The sequence below is a fragment of the Cupressus sempervirens genome, chromosome 4, assembly GCF_028749045.1.
Source record: "Cupressus sempervirens isolate cs-2001-9-10 chromosome 4, ASM2874904v1, whole genome shotgun sequence".
Classification (NCBI taxonomy): domain Eukaryota; kingdom Viridiplantae; phylum Streptophyta; class Pinopsida; order Cupressales; family Cupressaceae; genus Cupressus; species Cupressus sempervirens.
Genome location: NC_143121.1, coordinates 394241278 through 394255438, shown reverse-complemented (window position 1 = coordinate 394255438; position 14161 = coordinate 394241278). Strand labels below are relative to the sequence as shown.

Below are 14161 nucleotides of genomic sequence, written 5' to 3'. Positions count from 1 at the left end.
TTGGGAACCACTCTTTCCTATCTTTGCATTACTATCAATTTTTATTAGATTTTCTAATGAGGGGAGGTCTATTTAGTAGCCAAGTAGAATTCAAGTTTTCAAGGTTTCATACTTGATACAAATAAAAATGATAAGCTGGTACATTAGATTTTGTATTAATCAACATTTTGAATCAGGTTCCATGATCCTATTTGTATATCTAAATTAGAAAAGTTGTAATTCTTACTACTTTTCTCGAACATGATAGAAAATTTGGTGACCAGACCTACATATGACACACCAGAAAGACATGAGCCATATATGTCTCAAGATACAAACGTGCAAGATCTAAGGTATATCACTCATTAAAGTGGATTCAGATAAATTCAGCTGAGATTTGATAAGGTGTTACTATTTTGCCACTACCTATAAAATCTTTTCTTCTAAAACACTGAGCTATCAATTTAACCCATGTTACATTACAAGAAAAATATGACTTCAATTTGTTTTTTTGGGGTTGCAGGGTATTTGTGGGAACATGGAATGTAGGAGGTGAAGTGCCCCACAGTGGCCTCAATTTGGATGAATGGGTATCATCAACTCTAGCAGATATCTATGTTTTTGGGTAAAAACAATATCCTCTCATCTCATTCCAATCAGTTGTATCAACAGAAAATGCGTTTAATCTTCTTTTTCTAGTCAATTGGGTTTCAATTCATGGGTAAGTCATTTTGTTAGGTGCATACAGGTAATCCTGTTCCTGTTGGGCCAGGGTGATTCCTCCTTTGGCTGAGTGTTCATCCAATATTTTTATTTGCTTGGAAGTGGCCCTTGATCAACTATCTTCTAGAGATTATCAAGTGGAATCTCATCTCACTGTCTTTAATTGCAGATGTAGTATAACAATTGTGCCTGTGTAGTGTGCATTTGAGGTCTAAAAATAAATAGCTTTCATTTTAATTTTTCATTTTGATTACCCCAACATGCCAGTTAGTCAATTTTACTGCATGTTGACCATCAACAGCTAACAATAAACAAATCAAATACAAACTTCACAAGCATAGATAGCAACTGCCAAAAGACTGAATTTCTTGGATAAAAACCTGAGTCAGACTAATCAAAAGCTTGGTGTCTGAACAAAAAAGATATCATGAATGAAGTGTATATTGAAAAATGTTGGCAATAGGAGCTGTATTAAATGTAATTAGCTTGTTGTCAATTAGTTTCAATTAGGAACAGCAGCTTTCTCCTAAATAATATTCTATTGCATTTTTTCTACTGTTCATTTTTATAGTTTAAAACATAATTGCTTAAACTTATAAAATTATAGATTGCATCGGCAAAACTAAGTTCTCAATCTCAAAATCTGAACCTTTTTCTCAAAAACTTGGAATCTGAGCATTCAATATACTGATAGAGCAACTAATAAATTATTAAATTCCATGAACCTTAAGCAGTGTCTTCCATAATGGGAATCTTAGTCACATAAAGCCATCAATTTGTGGATAAAAAGGAAAAAGCTAAAAGTCATGGTAATAATCTTAAAAAATGATAGAAACATCACTGATTAAGGCTTCACAATCCCTAAATCCCATATTTTACAAAACCTCTCTTTCAAAAGTAAAGGATCCATTTAATTGCATTTAGTTACTACGTCATATACATACATAACTAAAACTTTCAAAAGATACTCATTTTAACATTTAATTATTAGTCTATTTATGCTTAATGCATTTTTTATCAAAATTAATTATTTTTATATAACTTATAATTTATATATAATGAATATATTTATATAATTAAAAATCAACTAACTAATTGTTCTCTCCAAACCACTGAAAGTGAAAAATATTCATCAAACATCAAAAAAGAAGTCTTCCCATGACCTTTTCATTTATTGATATTGATATTATCTCCCCTCAGAGAAGATGTTATATTCCTTAGTTTTAACCCCCTTTTTTGGGTATCTCAATTGTTTTTGTAGGTTTCAGGAAATTGTGTCATTAAATGTTGGGAACATATTGGGTATAGAAGACAATGGTCCCGCTACAAAATGGTTAGCCCTTATTCGCCATACATTGAACAAAGATAGAAATCAAAGCACCAGTTTTACATTTTGTAGAAAGGATGGGTCAATATCTTCAGAGGATCAAATTTACAGTTTTGATTCTGATTTTGAGGGTTCTCAAGGGCATAATAATTTTGCTCCATCTGGGTCACTTTCATCAGAAGATGAAAGTTCATTCAGTGGGAGAGATTCACCATATTCTCTTTATCATAGCCCAATCTCATACAGTTCTTCATCAGAAAGATCCTCATCCAACTTGGGTGAGATGAATTACAACTTCAATTCAAGTGGGCCAAATTATTGCTTGGCAGCTAGCAAACAGATGGTTGGCATTTTTCTGTGTGTTTGGGTGCGTAGTGATCTGAGAAAACATGTCAGAGATATAAAAGTTTCTTGTGTTGGTTGTGGGCTAATGGGCTACCTTGGAAACAAGGTATAATTAGAAAACTTGTTTCATGTTTTCCACACTATTCAAATGAACTATTATTGTAGGGAATAGTTCATTTCAAGATTTTAAAAGTTGTTCAATATTCTTGTATCTAAGATTACTCATACTCCAGAAGAATACCTATTTAACAAATATTTTACTTGTTTACAGGGCTCTGTTTCGATCAGCATGCTATTCAATCAAACAAGCTTTTGCTTTGTTTGTAGCCATTTGACATTAGGAGAGAAAGAAGGTGATGAGATATTGAGGAATTTTGATGTGAGGGAGATAATGAAGAAGACCCACTTTCACCAAACAAATAAGATTCTCTCACAGAAAACACCAGAGAGAATTTTGGAGCATGAGTAGGTTTTAATATTGTATCCTTATACTCCCAAATAGATATTGAATAACTCAATACCATTAAATTTTTAAAGAAAAAGCAAATGAGAAAACTTCATATGAGATCTTACAATTATCTATAATAATTTATGACAAAGGTTTAGGTAATATGCTGTCTGTCTGATTTGGTTCTATATTTTATTTCCTTTTGCAGTCGAATTATTTGGCTTGAAGATTTGAATTATCATCTTGCACTCCATTATTCTGACAGTAAACAACTGGGAAACTGTATTAAGAAAAGATCAGGTAGATACATAATCTATGGCATTGGATTGAAATGCCAGGGTTTGGACTAATTTTATGACCCAAATCATAAAAAAATCATTCTTAATGAATAATTCTATTCAACATTTATAGATGTGCTAATATTTTATTGAAATTTTTTTCAAAAATATTTTTCTCTGTATATTCAGTGGGATCTGAATATCCAAGGGCATGCAGTAAGGTGTCTTAGACTTGGCTCCTACTCATGGCCATGATGGATTTGATTTGAGGTAAGTCTTTTGAACCCAAACTGTGGTCTTCGAGCACCAATATTCAAACAGGAGTTAACAAAAAGAAAACAAACTTTGAAAAATATAATGCTAATTCTTCCTCCCTGAAATTTAAAGGCATCTATCGGTTCATTGGATGAAACAGAAGTTTGAAGCTTAAAAAATGACAAACTAGGGCACGCCCACAGCTTCCACTATTACAGCAAGTCATTCTTCCTCAATACTCCACCAATCGATCTCAGATCAAAACAAAAATGGATGAATGAAGACAAGAGAAACTTACAAAGAGAATCTATCAGCATTTCACAGTGAGGATAGATCTTTCTAAGGTGTTCAGAAGAGCGAAAACCATTTTTGCATGCAGCTCCCGCACACGAGCAAATGCATAACAATGAAATAGCGAAATCCCTTTTTCAGTTTAACATTATGAAACCCGTGTTGGTCAAATTTCGACCAACAAGGGAATGGATTAAAAAAATATATATGTTTTTCCTTCCATATTTTGACCAATCTAAAACATTTTAATAGATGGTCAAAAATTTTGGTCAAAAAATAGGGTCAAATGTACTAGTGACTTCATTGATCCTCTCATCAAGACTTATAGCCATTTGTCTTTTATCTTCATCAACCATCACCTTGTCTTCTTCAACCTTTTTTTGTTTCAATAACTTCACATAGCCTCACTGATTGTATTTCATGTTCTCTTTTAGTGTTCTTATTTCTTCATTCAAGATATTGTTCTTCTCCAATAGATCTATTACTATTGCATCAGTTTCACTAGATCTAGCTTCATCACATAAGTCTTCAACACTTTCTTCCTTGTATTGTGTGTTATTTTGTTGGATTGTCATCTCCTTCCTTCTCTTTATGGATTTCTTCAATTCCTCCTTTGTAATCTTGAATTTCTCAAATACAGAATGCAAATCAATCTTTTTATTCTCAATCGCCTTTCATAGTTTGTATGCATCCATCTCCAAGATCTTTGATTCTCAAGTGGTTAGATTCCATGCTTAGAGAACCAAGTTTTGATACCAATTGTTGGAAATCTAATAGGTAAAGTGAGATGTCAGGGGAGGTTGAATCAAGATCTATAAAAATTTTACTTAAAACATAGGCCACATTAAAACTTAGTTTACCTTATTAACCTTATTCATGCATTGTCATATGTCAACATGTAATATCATATCTAACATATAATAACATGAATAACACATTAACACATGACACCAGATGTGGTAATGCAATAAACCTCCAAGGTGAAGGTAATTCTATTGTGGGTATCACACCCATAAAATATTCACTATTATAGCAATGAAGTGTGCCTGTTAGGGCTACAAAGTTTGATCACTTCTAATGATACACCCTATGAGGGATTTTTCCTATTAAGAGATTACGAGACTATTAATTCTACCTAGATTAAAGGATTTAAACTAAAAAATTAAGTGAGAACTTTGTTAGGACCACTCTATTAAGAGATTCACTTGATACACTAGTTAGAATGTAATCAATAGCATGATCCTTTGGTTTGAACTTGATTGTTGATGACAAATCTTCTCATTCCAAATTGTAATCACCTCACTATGATAGATATGTAATATCTTAGTCACCTTAGTCCTTCAACCTTTGATTCTCCTTCAACTACACAATCCTCTCTTTAACAACATCAACAACAAAAAATTATTTCTTAAACCCTTCTTCAATATCCATCTAATGAAGTGTATAGATCTTGATTAGCAATTAGGATTCATTCTTTTTGTCACTCGACCTTTCCATTTTTCTGATTGGTTGATTACATAATTAGTGATCTACTATTATAGGCATGATTACCTCCATGATTGACTCCTTGGTCATATAAAAATGCTTCCAACTTGATAAAATAGTTTACATATTAGTTTGTGCCATTCTAAACACAAATACAAAAAACTATGTTACTCAGCTCATATAGCTTATGGCACTCAACTTTTCTTGTTCTTTCATGTTGTCTCTCAACATGAACTTGACTTAGCCATAACTAAATCTTCCTTCTAAATTTTCTCAGGAACCATTGAAATGCTCAATGACTATGGATTGGTCAGCAACACTTGTGTGCACTCGAAAACTATAAATACCTCATCACATACTGAACTCATTCACTTCTTCTTTGCATAGCTCAACCTATATAGTGTCTCAATCATAGTGATGACCAACCATTATTTCCTAGTAAATGACTAAGTGTTTTTCACTAAAAGACAATTTCCTTTACAATCAAGAGTTTGGACCCCCATGTGAACCCATACTAGGCTTGCACCTAAACCCATTTGGAGGGTCTAGAGTGCAAACTTGATAACTTTGCTTTAGGGGAGTTGCAAGGCTAAGAAAACATATAATGCTATCAAGTGTCACATATAAATGGTTGGTCTACTACACTCAGATAAGGGAGCTAGTCGCTCTAGTGTATCGCCTAAAAATATAGAATAGTATATCTTAATTTTCTAAAGCTCTGTTTATGGGATGGATCGCAGCATGGTATCAAGGGATGTCATTATGGATTAAAATATTGGACACGTGGTTCTAGTGTTGTTATATTTTTATACATTGATGATCGAATTCTCTATTTTGTAGGCCTCTTATATGAGCCATGTATTAACTTTCATAGCTGAATTATTAATTTTTTGGGAGATATGATTCACAAATTGATAAAGGTTGCAGAATTATAATGTTGATATCATATACTCATTAGAAAATAAATAAATTTCTAAAGCATTTTACTAGATGGTTTTCTCCCAAGTTTTCAAGGTAGGAGAATAAATTCTAATGATAATACTAATAGTTGTGATGATCTCTATTGACAACATAGAAGAAATAACCTAGAAAAATAATGACAATAAGATAGTAAACCTAGACTTATTCTAATCAACATATATTTTAGTATTTTATTGATATTTCTTCAAAATAATACATAAGAATATTGAAATTCATCAAAAATATACATTTCAACAAACAAAATCACACGTAGAACTGATGCTACTAGTGTTCTCAATATCAATTTGATTGCAGATTTACATCTTGAGTAATTGTGTCCTCAAAAACCTTATCATTCTACCTAAAGGGTTTTGTCCCTAAGTTACATATACGTATAATTGGTGTTCTCAATATTAGTGTGAAATAATATCTCCTGAATGGTTTATGTCCTCAAGAAGATTTATTTCGTACTTGAAGGTTTTGCCTCCAAGCTATAACTTCTAAAATATCCCACCCAACCTAGGAAAATAAATGACTTTTATTTTCAAATTTCTAAGTAGTATCTATTTTTCTTAGCTTGGAAAATCGTATAAATCAAGCTCTCCTTTCCCATAACACCTTAATCAAAGGAAATGCATCCTTGAACATTTACAATAACTCTATAGTCCACTCTCAAATCACTCCTCCAAAATTAGTTCATTAAAGTGGAAAAGTTGACTAGAAAATCTAGCTCCTCAAACTAAATAGTTAACTAACAAATTAGTCCCTCAAGTCAAAGAAATTGACTATCAAATTCATTACCTTATTTTACTAAACCTTACTAGAAGTAACTACAATTTGAACTAAGGACTATACTTCCTCATCTCAAACAAATACTTTTAACAACCAAAAAATGAAACTTAACTTTTTTATCCTCTATTATTAATGAAATGATCTCCAAACTATAAGACTTATTTTGTTAAAAATAAATTACAAATTAAAAATAAGTAAAAAATCACAAATAAACTAGAATTTTACCATTTAGAGCCTTACCTAGAATACAACTTTGTCCAATATCTCTCGGCATGATTAGGCAAAGAGAGTACCAACTAGAAAGACCAATACCATTGTAAGTAGTCAAATATCTTGGAAGATAAGGAAATTTATAGCTTTTTAGGATGTCTTTTCATCAATTCCTCAAAATAATCATAACAAAATGTAGAGATATTTTGTTATGTAACCAAGATTTATTTATGTTTATTCCCTCATTCTTATTTAGAACAATAAAAAACCAAATTTACTTATAATTTTTTTTGATATGTAAACATATAACTGGGCAACTATGTGAGGTAATTAATAAATATGTTACTCTTTTGTTAAAGTGTCCAATGTCAATTGTACCTATATTTATTAATAACTATAGGTGCTTTAAACATATAAATACATATATTGATTTTAAAATATGAACATTATAAAGGTAGAGGGACACAATCGAGCAAATAACAATGTAACAACAATAATAGATGGTGCACACTTACTAATAAGAGACATCGGTGTTTATATGCTCAAAAGGATATCCAAAAGTAGTACCCTCTGGATTTCAAAAAAAACCCAAAGATCAATCCTCATGTAACTCTATTCAGGACTACCATTTTCTTTCTATGAAGTATAATTTTTCAATCCAATGAATTGGTTGTGAGTATTAAAACCATTTTCAACCATCTTATCATGCAATTGAAAGTTCCATTATTCTCACCTTTTTTATATACTCCTATAATTAGTGGCTCATAAGCTCTCTAATCAAGTGATATACCATTTTATAACATTTCATAATGATTTTCCTAGTGGGTCTAAGATCTAGAATAACATCATAAAAAATAGGGCCCTTTTGAGAAAAGGTGTGAGATGGCTAGTTGGGAATGGGAAAAGAATCAGATTCTAGGAGGGTAATTAGATAGGGGGGAAACCTCTTAGTTATAGCAAATTCAGTGGCCTTTAGGAACCTCTAAAAAGAGTGTTGGGGTTGAGGGTGGTGAACTATATTAATGATTGTGGGAAATGGATATCACTTTCCACTTTGGATATACCAAATAGTGAGGATTCCTTGATCAAAGAGCTAAAGGATCTAATCTACCACTATGCACTTCCTATGCATGATCAGAAGGATGAGATGGTGTGGGATAGGCAAACAAATGGTTGATTCTCGGTCAAGTTTGCATACTATCTCATCTTTGAAAATGATTAGACCATGATATGTTGGAGAAATATTTGGATTAGTCAATTACTACCAAAAGTGAGCTTCTTTTGGTGGACGGTGATGCATGGAAAAATCCTCACAACTATAACCTTCAAAGGTGAGGCTTACTAATCACCAACATATGTTACTTATGCAAGAAGGTAGAGGAATACATAACCCACCTCTTTCTAGAATGACCTTATACCCTTAAGGTCTGGTCCTACATCTAGAAAAAATTCTTGATTGATTGGGTCATGAATAGAGGAATGGAGCAATTTGTGGAGAACTAGAGCTGCCCATTCTACCATCCCCACCTCAAAATCCTTTGGTTTCTCCTCCCCCAACATGTTTTCTAGGGCATTTGGAAGGACAAAAACAATAGGGTCTTTCGTGAGGAGGAGAGGGGTGAGGAGATAGTTGGAGAAATTCTAAAAAAGATCATAACTGAGAATATTATGGCAGCTAAAGTTAGATTGCCATAGGAACCCTCGAGTAGGATAGAGGAGGATATTGTTGAGAGATGAAATATTCTTCCCAATTTCCATAACTTTGACAACTTGAAGATGCTTTTCTGAAGAAACACATTTTGGAACCCCCCACTAGCCCCACTATCAAATTCAATTTTAATGGGGCAATGCATAAGGGGCTTGTGGCAGCAGGAGGTGTGTTGTGAGATAAAAAAGGAAATCTATTGGTTTCCTACATGACAAGTTTGGGTAAAGGAACCAACAATGTGGTGAAGCCACCGCATTACTATGGGAGCTAAAATTGTGGTGGAAATGAAAGTCAAAAGACTTTTCATTGAGGGGGACTCTAAACTCATCATTGATTATGTTCAGGGTCAGGCTCAACCTAGATGGACACTGAGGCACATCCTAGGGGACATATGGCATTATCTTATGAAACTTGATTATTATGATTTATATCACACTTATAAGGAAGGCAATGTGGTGGCAGACACCTTGTCTGGGTGTGGTTTTTATTTCATGAATATTAAAAGTTGGAGGGGTACATAATCACTACCCAAGAATGTGCATTCCCATGTTTGCAAGGAAAAGACCCAGCTAAATTAGGTTGGATGACAATCCAACTTTGGAAAATGGATAATTTTCGTGGGATTGCTACTATTATGATAGCTAAGGTTTCCATAATATTGACAAGATGACTTACAAATGGAAATAATATCAATTGCATCCATGAAAAGGCATTGAAAAGGTGAATTAATAAATGATATGGGCTTTAAAATTAATGTCATTATTGTGTGGTGTTATGGTATGATTAAGGGAAAATTTCACATTAATAGCAAGGCCAAATTATTATGATATTACATACGAAATCCTCACACTCTCCATAATGATACCACTAACTAGCCTATACATTGTATTCATAGGCTCATGAAGAACAAAAAATGAAAGCTTCTATCCACTGATTGTTCTATTTTTAGACCTACCTTGGCAATTTTCTAGGTTTAAATGAGAATTACTAATATTGTTGAAGGAGATTTGGTTGAGGAGAAAGCTATCATGTGTGGGGACCTAAATAGGTTGGAGCCCACAAAAGCAGAGGACTTCTCAAAGAAGCAAGTCACTTTGATTTTGCTTAAGGAGGGTTTGTCCCCTCCATGCAAGCCATGGAGAGTATGATGAAAATTGTTTGCAATATTTTATCACTACCTAGAAGGATAAATGGGTGACCATTAATAGCATCTCTTTTTAGATGAACAAAGAATCAATTGCTATGGTGATGGGTTTAGAGATGTAGGGAAGGAAATGGCAGAAAATCACGAAGGTGGTAGATGAGGTGAGCATGTCCAATTTCTTCAAAGAGCATGAGGGGTATGATTTCTACTGGGGAGGATTCAGGGGAGACAAACTTCTGAAGCCTTGAGATGATGTATGTTTGATGATAATGAAGTATTTGATGCTGGAGGGTAGGCACAATGTGTATTACTTTTATCATTTCCCCCTACTTAACCATTTTTACAATAGGGAATTTGTTAGTATTCCTTTCTTCCTGTTGCATGCCCTAGAGGACACTGCCATTGATGTTAGAGAAAAGAAAAAAGGGGCAAATTTCACCATTCTCCACCAAGGACTCATGTTTCACCTCTTCCGATTTCACCTGGCCCTTTGCCCTCCTCTTGTGATTTCCTTTAATAAAATCCTCCCCTTTAGGCCCCCCCTACATTTGGAATTTACTAGTGGTAGCCAAGGCCACTCTTCAACCCTTGCCTAGCCAAACCCCTACTAAGGGAAGGAAAAATAAAATTATGACCCTTGAGTCAGAGCCCAATAAAAGAATTAAAAGGACAAGAGGGTGGAGGTTGAAATTGGTGACTTTGATGAGGAAATTTATGGGGGTAGAAGAAGGTCGAGAAGAATTGCTAAGACTCAGGGTTGGTACAAAAATATGGCCAATCACTCTCAAGAAGAGGAGGAGGAGGATACCAACTCTGAGGAGAGTGATAAGAATTCAGGGAATGGTATGGATAAGGGGAAAGAGAAGATAGAAAAAGATGTCAAGAAATGGGATGATACACTTGATGGTACCTGGGACTTTGAGGCAGACAATACTATTAAGGCCCCCTCCCCTGACCCAACACATATCTCTGCCACCATCACCCTATCTTCTACTATCAACCAAGAGCACCCCGGTATCACTAATGTGTCCCTCAACACTATTTCCTCCCTAGTTGATAAAGAGGGCCAAGAAAGCATGAAGGGCCATCTTAACATTTTTGATGTGCAGGTTAAGTAGAACCCCTAGAGAATTTTAGTAGGACCCTAAAACTAGAAACTAAGGAGAATGAACCTATTACCCATAAGGAACACAAGGAGTTGTTGGACAAGTTCATGACAATGGAAGAGGGATTCAACCTTTTCTCCAAGTTCACCCTCAAAGTGATGCATGTGGTAGCTACCATTCTTCATCTGTTGGCTAATAACTTGGAGAAGGAGAACCTTGGAAAGAAGGACACAAAGCTCCTTTATAGCTTCCTTGCTAATGATTGGGCCAAGGTTCTCATGGATGGGAAGGGAAAGAAAAAGGAGGCTAGTTAATGGCGTACTAGTTTTTGCTATTTTTTGGTACTCATCTAGTCTCTCCCCATCTGATGTTGATGCTTTTGTTTTTTATGTTGAACTTGTTTATGGGTTGTAAGTGGTATGATGTGATGACCACCTACATACGGTTTGTTAAATTAGGGGGACTATGTGATTTTGTGTTGGTTGCCAGCTAGTTTTGCATTGGTTGCCAACAAGCTTTTGATGGTTGTTCCACCACTATTGTAAAGGGCTAGCCCCCTAGTTTTTGGCTGATTTTTTATCAAAAACATTTCATTTCATATCTCTTTTATTTCTTTTAACAGTCCCACTTTTCATAATTTACTTTTAAGGGAAGTGTAAGTATAGACAATAGGTCCAAAAAATAAACAAATCTAGCTATCTTTAACAACAAGTATAAAAGGTCATAGGGATCAAGGAAGAATATAATCCTTCCCAGGGTAAAATGAAGATGATAATGAGGAATATTATAGGCTTAAATGCCCTTAATAAGTGCCACTTAATCAAGTGTCAAATAGACCATTATTGCATGAAGGAGACACTTATGTGTAGAAAGAAAAGTTGTACAGTTTTAAAGGAAATCTTGAACCATTGAGGATGAGTAGATGAGAACATTAGCACCTATGTGCAAAAAGTGATAGAGCTTGTTTGTAGAATAGATGCGCTAGTGAAACCATGGACAAAGATAAAATTATTTCAAAATTATTGAGATCTTTAGCTCCTACTTAATGATAAGAAAGTTATTGTAATTGAAAAAATCAGCACTATATCTAATGCAAATAGAGATTCATTGGTCAGTAATTCATCTACTTTTGAAATGACTAGATTTGGTAACAATTTGGCTAAGGTAGGAGTTGCATTTAAAGCTACTATAAGCCAAAGTATGAATCTAGTAAGAGTTCTTATTTTAGGTCTAGATCTAGATATGCTAAGGACTTGAAAGAGATTGAAGAAGATGAAAGAAAGATGGCACAACTAAAATTTGTGACTAAAAAAAGAGTATCTAAGGGTGCAAGTAATTATGAATGGAATTTCCTTTGAATTTCTTTTCATGTAATAATAATGATCATTTTTCCTCTATATTCCTAGAGAGAATAAAAAAGAACAAGCTTAAAATATTCAAGCATAAATATCATAATAAATGTTACTATGCAAGTGAAAGTATGATGATGATGAATCTAAGAAGAGTGAAGATGATATTGAATTTGTTTCTATTAACAATGAGCCTTCTAATTATTTGAGTGAAGAGAAACCTTTGATTACACATGTTAAAAAGAAATAAATGGGTGATTGATAATGGATGTTCATATCACATGACAGGAGATAAAAATAAATTTGTGAGGCTAGATAGGTATTATGGTTGTGTTGTTAGTCTTTTTTATTTTTGAATTCTTTCTTTTAATCAACTATGTGCATGCTTCATGATGATTAGCTTCAAGTGAGGTGGTCTCAAAGCACCACTCTAATCATTTTGGTTTATAAGAGTGATGTTGCATCTCAATCTTATAACAAGTTTCAAAACCAAAGAACTTTATTAATATCAAAAATTCATCAAACAATGTTGTTGAGCAAGTGGCAACAACATCCAAAAGTGTGGCTCCTTTTTCAAATGGTTTTAGACATTCTCATTATTTTACTTAACTTTTTGATTCTTTTCATAATGTGATGTTGACTTTTATTAATGCTAAAGTGTTAACATTTCCTCCTATTAAACCTATTAACACATCCACACCTTTACCTAAAACCTTTGATCACAAAACTCTTTGTTAGTACTATTGTTGACTTGGTCTTGATGCTAAAAGATGTTTCTATTTGAAATTTTTTACTCAAAACGTCATTGATTTTTATATTATATCTATCAAGAATGTTAATGATCAAGGAAACAAATATATAGCACATCCCAATTAAAATTTCCAAGTCTTTACCAACCCTTTACATTTCATTTAACCAATACCATTGAACTTGCCCAATCTTTGTCTTCCTTCCACTCATGTTATTGACTATGAGAATAAGTATGTTAAATCCATCAATATTGTTAATATCATTGATTAGAAAAATTTGAACCTAAAACCAAAATTGAACATGATTTTTTCATTGCCTTTGAGCCTATTTAGACAAAGAACCTCATGGTCCTCTTTATATTATTGAAAAGGTTAATGATCTCTAATCTGATAATGTCCTTATTGAAACTACTTGCATGATGAATGTGATAACTAAATAACACATTTGTAACATATGATTGAAACATTATTTCCATAATAAATCTTATGTAATGATTCAAACTTGTAATGGTTAATTTCATTTATTGTACTCATTTTTTTATTATGTTTCTTGTAGAATTTGTTGATAAAACTTTAGACATCACTATTGCGGCCATGCTAGCTTCTAATTAGTTTAAGTTAAGCTTGTTATTTTTTGTCTTACCTCTATGAAATTTTTAGCCTTTCCTATCCATAAGTAGTTAATATTTTCTTGAAATAGAGAAATAATGGTTATTAATCATAGTCTCTATCAACCTTTAGTACCTCAAAAGTTTATTAACATTGATTTATTTTGGCATTACAAATCAATACCATAGTAATAACCTATTTCAATCATATCATTAATACAAAAGAAAAATATTTTTGAGATTATAAATCCTAAGGATGTCTTATCTCATTTCCCTATACTTGTACTTCTTCCTAAACCACCTATAGCTCCTATATATGTTTTTGTTATTCCTCCTATATCTTGTAAAAAATATTCCAATGTTATCTCTCAACCTAGTGAGGTCCCTTTAATTCTTCCCCCTAA

General features: G+C 33.2%; 1 pseudogene; it reads left to right on the top strand.

Moving 5' to 3' along the window:
- Nucleotides 1-240: 240 nt before the first annotated feature.
- On the top strand, nucleotides 241-3355 carry LOC149561709 (type I inositol polyphosphate 5-phosphatase 4-like; annotated as a pseudogene).
- The last annotated feature ends 10806 nt before the right edge of the window (nucleotides 3356-14161 follow it).